General features: G+C 42.1%; 1 long non-coding RNA gene across 1 annotated transcript; it reads left to right on the forward strand.

Annotated features, from left to right (window-relative positions):
* Positions 1–3,074: 3,074 nt before the first annotated feature.
* Positions 3,075–6,034, forward strand: LOC134445535 (uncharacterized). Its single transcript, XR_010034288.1, has 7 exons — positions 3,075–3,181; positions 4,160–4,229; positions 4,426–4,530; positions 4,980–5,058; positions 5,163–5,272; positions 5,558–5,662; positions 5,866–6,034. It is a non-coding gene; the product is annotated as an uncharacterized LOC134445535 (long non-coding RNA).
* The last annotated feature ends 1,202 nt before the right edge of the window (positions 6,035–7,236 follow it).

Raw genomic sequence — 7,236 nt, forward strand, 5'->3', positions numbered from 1 at the left:
CCACACCATACCATATACCACATACCATGCAAACTGTGCGTACACAGCAGGGGTCAGGAACCTATGGCTCTAGAGCCACATGTGGCTCTTTTGGCAACTGTATATGGCTCTTACTTATCTAGGGTTGCCAACCATCCCTTGAAATATGGAATCGTCCTGTATTTATAAATAAAAGTACGGGTTCCATATTGAGTTGAAACGGATCAAGGGAGGTTAAAAGTGTTAAAATGCAGGAAATTACATTCAAAAAATAAAAAATTCTCCCAGACCTTCACCATAATGAAGTTGACAGTTGGCAACGTTATCAATAAAAGCAATAACTTGACAGTACACTCTAAAATTGTTTTGCTTAATTGTACATGCTTTTGATTGTATTCAGTGTTTTTAATATTGTATGGCTCTCATGAAAATTTCTTTTTAAAAATTTGGCGTTTATGGCTCTCTCCACCAAAAAGGTTCCTGACCCCTGATACACAGACACAACTTCATTTCTGTAACTCACTTGAAATCCGCAGGTGCTCCCACACAGCCACAAGTGTGCATGAATAGATGCACCTGAACAAATACTTTTTTCACATGAACACACACACACACACAGAGAAATGCAGACACAGACAATGTGTATTCAAAGATAAAATTGCATCTTTATCCCTGTACGCCACGATCAGCATGACGTCCAGACAAATTGATCTTCACATGCTATACATTCAGAGGGGGGTCTTTGAATGTTATTCATTTATTTCAGTGTGTGGTTTGTGGTGCTGAATGACCCTGTCCAACTGCAGTCATTTCCTCTCCAGAACTAACGTTCATCATCCAGAACTCACGCACACATGCACACAAGCAGACGTGCATGTGCGTAAGCACCAAAAAAAAACCATATACACACATGCACAGTTGCGCACAAGCATGCACACACACACAGGCACAACCACACATACACAACCACTCACGCACACACACAACCGGGCATACACACCTGCCCTCACACACACACACACACACACACACACACACACACACACACACACACACACACACACACACACACAGCCTCTCCTAGATACATGGCACGTTCCTTGCCTTTTGTTGTCTCTGTCGTATGCCCTGGATGTGACTGTGAATCCTTTTTGGATGGTTGAGCAGAATAACTTATGAATTATACCCAGACTCTAGGTCCTAGAGTCAAAATAAATCTTAAAGAAACAGTCCACCGTGTTTCAATAATAAAGTATGTTCTTCTCTGACCTGTGATGAGTTCATCCTGACCTGTCTCGTCTTCGGACGCGGCCCCATTCAGCAACACCCATGGCACTAACTCGTTAGATTGGCTCAGCTTTGCCTTGGCGAGCATGGGTGCTTTAAGTTAGTTAATAATGGTTCCACATGTTCCATATTTAAACACCCTTGCATGACTAGTTAACCGATCCAAAAGTAGTTGCACCTAATGAAACGTGGCGATTTTATATCTAGAAGAAATGGCACTGTAAAGAAAGTCGTAGTAACACATTCAGATTACTTCGACTTTGGCGCATTGATAACTTCACTTCCAGTCTTTCAACTTGTAATACAAGTGTAGCTGTGGAGAAGCTCAGAGTAAAATTCTACCATATTCTTTGCTTTAGCTGTAAAATAAAAATTGTTTCTTTCACTAATTGGCTCTTTTAACGAGCAGAGGAACTGTTCTGTCTCCAATCATTTGGTTTAGCAACCGAGTGCGTGGAAAATATGGAAGCCTTTATGAACTTTCAAAAACGTTCAACTCTTTGAAGAACTTTTCTAAAATAATTTCACCTTTTTTTGTGTCTGCAAAGTTCAGCTTTTTATTTAAAAGTAGACTGTTCTTTGGCCTTTTTTTGCCCATGGTCTGTTGAGCGCTTTTGTGGTTGGGTGTGCGTGGTAGCATCTGGATGTCTTGATGGGAGTCACTGCATGAAAAGAGGAATTTGTGGATGAGTTTTGCACCTTAAATTGCCTCATACCTCAAGCCACAGCATTTGCGGCTCCCCCATGCCCCCCTCCCATCCCCTTCTTAGAAGAGCCTTTAATATGTAAATGCCAGTGATCAGGTCGGGAGCTGCCCCAGTCAATTTCAAGTGGGGTGGGGTGGGGTGAGGTCAGGTGGGTGGGAGGGAGTGGGGGGTCGGCAGGCCTGTTTCTAGGATTTTGGGGTCCCTAGGCAACGGGATTGTTGGGGGCCCTAGGGCATTTTTTGGCCTTTTACTAAAATGTGTGTGTGTGTGTCTGTGTGTGTGTAGGCTATGTTTTTTCACGCTGCCCAGTGGTGTTTTTCAGAATCACTAACCATTAAACCAGGGGTAGGGAACCTATGTCTCGAGGGCCCTTGAGGCCGTTTTATCCGGCCCCTGATATCATTATAATGTTTTGCAACTTCACAGGAATCTTAGAAATTACATTTCCAATGCAATTAAGTTAGCCTATATTCAGGGGACCTAGAAAAGGTGGGGACTGTTTTAAAGGTGTCTACCTTTAAAGATGTCTATATGTCTATATAGGCCTAAAGGTGTCTATATAGGCCTACATTTTATGGGGAAATCCTGATTTGTGTTCATAGTACGGCCCCCGGAGGATTTTATGACCATGGTAGGAATTTGAAGTGGCCCCTCGAATGAAAAAGGTTCCCCACCCCTGCATTAAACATTTCTACTAGCCACAGCTTTGCTGCCAGTACATTTTATTATGATACTATAAGCTCAGAAATTAAGTTGATCAAACAATTCGATCTGTGCTATAAACATTTAAATGAACCTACAGAATAGGCTATCAAAATAGAATCATCTGAATGATCTTTCTTGGACATACATTTTGAAGTGACCCTTCGAATTAAAAAGGTTCCTCAGCTGCTTTTGAGGAAAAACATCAATGTGCTTGGCCACTCTGGTTTTTAAATGGTATTCTGAACTAAAGCAAGGATTGTTCAAGTTAGTTGAAAATAGACCGTCTCTGGTTAAATTAGTTCTACACCAAGCCTTTAGGTGGCAGTAAAACGAATTGGCACAATGCGAATTCCACACTCAAGCCACAAAGAAGCCATCAGCCGCGGTCAGCAGCACCTTCCTGATTGAACAGAACCACGCGTTGTCTGTGTGGTTTACAAGTTTCTTGGCGATATGGGGGGAAAGTTCCTCACATACCAACGGAAAATGGGCTTCATATACATGTAAGTACATTTTACTCAACTGTGGTTTAAAGTTTCAGTACTCAAGAGCGATTGAATAGCTCCTCTGAACACAGATCCGCCATTGCTAAGTTATGGCACAGCCGCTTTACATAGCTGGTAGCTCAAGTCCCCTCAATGTGACTACACTAGTTGCTGTTGTACGCTAGTAAATTCTGATGACTTGCGAGCATCGTAATGATGTGGTGAAACAGTGAATATGTTAACTATACTTGTTGATGGTAAATTGTTTGACATTGCTCGTTCTCAGCTGCCTTTCCCCTGCCTAAAGATAGACAAAGGCTACCGTTAGCATGCTATTGCGTTAGCTCATCAACTAGATGCTGGGCATTGCTAATTTTTCACGTCTCCCCGGCATTTCGCTGATGAACTAACGCTTAGACGCCTTGCCAATGTATTTTACAGCGGCAAAAATGCATCTAGGCGACGTTGGAAAGACTGGTGTGCCGTCTGGGTATGTTGGTTTTCAGTGCTGGGCAGTAGCGAAGCGACTAGTTTAATTACATTCTCTATGTATCGAGTAGCTAACATCCCTTGAAACACCTTGCCCTTTCACCAAACCGACCGATTCTTCCTTGTTGCGTTCTATATTATGAAAGCTAACCGTGAGTAGTTCTGGCGGCAGCTCTCAGTAACGCGAGCCCAATGTATCAGCGCGAGCTCAATGTCGACCAGAGTGGTCAAGTTGAGCACGCCACCCCGAAATCAATGTGAAATACCCTGCCATTTGCAACAGTAGGCAACCTGTCCTTTAAAAGTATGGGTCCTCAAAACGGCACTTGTTGCACAAATAAGTGTAGATGGCCTCTTCAAGAAATTGAAATTATGTATGGTCACTTTTTCTTATTGTTTCACGTGGAGGTCTACTGACCTTGTCTAAATAATGTAGGCTAGTTTATGTCCATGTATTATATTAGGACCCAAGGTTAATGGGTTATTCTATTTACCATGTTTTCACAGGCTGCTGTCTCATAATATGGCGAAGACGAGTCACCTGAAGGCCTAACTCGCCATAGAAGACTGAAAGAATGTAAGATTAGCTTCTTTGTGACCAATATGACTTGCTCATTGATACATTTGCTATGTCAATATGAGGTGCATGGCAAAATATTTAATTTATTTGTCTCGCTTCTAGGAGCTGTAGAAACAACAGGGTGTTCTTTTTCAGGGTATTCTTTTTTATAGAACTGGACAGGTCATTTATTCGTTCCCCTTGTTTTTTTAAGTGTCCTGCAGGATGCTGTGTCCTGCAATCCTGTGTGCTGTGCTACAGACGCGTGTGGAGGTCAACCCAAAATGGGCACAGTCTCACCACAGAAGAGTGAAAGAGGGTAAGCTTAACCTATAGCCTACGTCAGGGTCGGGGAACGTTTCTCATTCGAAGGGCCGCTTCATATTCATCCGAGGGGCCGTAAAAGTCCTCCAAGGGCCGTACTATGAACACAAACCAGGATTTTCCCTTTCACTTTAGGCCTATATTGAAGGCAGCCACATTTAAACAAACGCCACCTTCTTCAGGTTCCCTGAATATAACTTAATTGTATTGCAAATGTATTTTCTAAGATTCCTTTACAAAATATGTCATATTTCATGTGAAGCTGAATAGCATTAAAATTATATCGGGGGGCCAGATAAAACTGCCTCAAGGGTCGCAAACGGCCCTAGAGACATAGGTTCCCCACCCCTGGCCTACATTGTCAATATGACTTGTGCTACTTTATAGATAAGTAATCAATGCTGTGCATTGCTATGTTTTGATTTATTTTCTTACATCCTACAGATCCTGGCAGGGAGACGGTAGTGTCCTGCAGAATGGTGATGGGCCAATCTTACAAGAGACCACAGAAAACTGATATAGTGTAAGATTATCCCTGTTGGGCTCAATAGGTCTTGCTTATTGACATATTTGCTATGTCAATATGAGGTGCATGGCAAAGTATTTATTTATTTGTCTCGCTTCTAGGAACTATAGAAACAACAGTGCCTGCTGCAGTATAACGAGGACACCCTGAGCAGAGAGCTCCAATAGACCCAGGTCCAGTGTCTTGGCAGGGTGAAATGGCACTGATATGGGTATGTACTAATGTCAGTTAAAATGAATGAATTAATTAATTCTCATATCTGAATAATGTGAACACTGGATTTACCACACACACACACACACACACACACACACACACACACACACACACACACACACACACACACACACACACACACACACACACACCCTAGGCCTAGATGATTTGGACCCAAGGTTATTTTTACCACAGCTCTGGCACATCAATTTTCATTTGTTTAATAACTGGTCAGGTAATTTATTCATTCCCCTTGGTTTTTTTTTGTTTTTTTTTGTAGTGTCCTGCAGGATGCTGTGTCCTGCAATCCTGTGTGCTGTGCTACAGACGCATGTGGAGGTCAACCCAAAATGGGCACAGTCTCACCACAGAAGAGTGAAAGAGGGTAAGCTTAACCTATAGCCTACGTCAGTGGTGGGGAACCTTTCTCATTCGAAGGGCCAATTCAAATTCACCCGAGGGGCCGTAAAAGTTCTCCAAGGGCCGTACTATGAACACAAACCAGGATTTTCCTATGACGTTTGCTATGTCAATATGAGGTGCATGGTGAAGTATTAATGTTATTATATTATATTAATGTTTCTACAGCTCCCAGAAGTGAGACTGAGTGCCTGTTGCAGTATGACGAGGACGCAGTGACCAGAGACCTTCAGTAGACCCTGCTGGCATGATTGGCGTCTGAAGAACATGAAATCAACAGCAATGTTTATAATGTTGTACATACCTGTATAGTCTGTATTAAAAGGCAGTACCTGTAGTATTTTTCCTCTTACTTTCATATTTACCACATATTTACTATGAATTGACAACTTTTACTAAAATCCATTTTTGTATGTGCCCTGACTAAAACTATCCTTAAACCTAACCTGTCAGAGATGTAACAACAACCTGCTCTTAGCAATGTGGCAGCAGTCTACTTGGATGCAGCGGGGAACATAGAACCCTTTTTTGAAAAAGCATTGTATGTTTCTGAGTTTTATGAATTGTGCCCTTCCCAAACATCATGCATAGGCTAAGCGTATCTATGACACGCTGATTTGAACTCACTATCGCGTGTGTCCAATACGCATTTTCAAGTTAAGTCGTGCTCCACAACGCCCTGTGACAGGTTAGGTTTAGGGATGGTTTTGGTTTAGGCACAATTTAGGTAGAAATTCGCCTAATCTCGCTGTTCTTGGCAAAAGTAAAGCAGCAGAAACATTACTTCACTGACAGGTTAGGTTTAGGGGTGGTTTTGGTTAGGGCACAGCAAAACATATTTGCGTTTAGTAACAGAAATGCGCTGTGACAAAACAAAATTGCCGACACGGCGGGAAAACTGCGCAAAGCTCGTCACTAGTCAAAAGTGCATGAAAGCGCTATACCGTTGCGTTGAGGAGCACGCTTTGAATTCAGAATGCGTCGCACCATGCACTAGCGTGCGATACGTACGCTAAAGCATGATGACAGCCTGCCCAAACTTAACTTGTCGGCAATGAAATGTTTCCTAGTTGTACATTTGTGACCTGAGTGCTGTGTACATCACTGCATATATAGTATATTGTTTGCAGGGTATGTGTGTAGTTGCATGGTTCTTGTCAAAGTGTGTGTACATTGTTTGGTGTGACATTAAACGCGTTTTTTTTTAAATCATTTTCATTTCATTCATTTTCATTTTATCAATAAATTCACATCATGCATGCTAAAGCCCCATCACAGTGCAGCCTATAATGATGTGAATATACAAAGTAAAATCAACCTAGGTATATTATTAATAATAATTTTTGCATAATTATACGGACCTACTGTATACGGTCTGCATAAATTAATCCAACGTGACCAATAGAAGGTCGTAGCTGCTAACCAATAGCGCAGCTCTTTTACTTTGAGTCACATGTCTTTTTCGTCCAATAAGAGCAAGGCTAGTCCGCGTTCCGGGCTGGCTGTCATTGCCTTTCATGTGGTAATCGTTGGGCCATT

The sequence above is a fragment of the Engraulis encrasicolus genome, chromosome 3 (genome assembly GCF_034702125.1).
Source record: "Engraulis encrasicolus isolate BLACKSEA-1 chromosome 3, IST_EnEncr_1.0, whole genome shotgun sequence".
Taxonomy (NCBI): domain Eukaryota; kingdom Metazoa; phylum Chordata; class Actinopteri; order Clupeiformes; family Engraulidae; genus Engraulis; species Engraulis encrasicolus.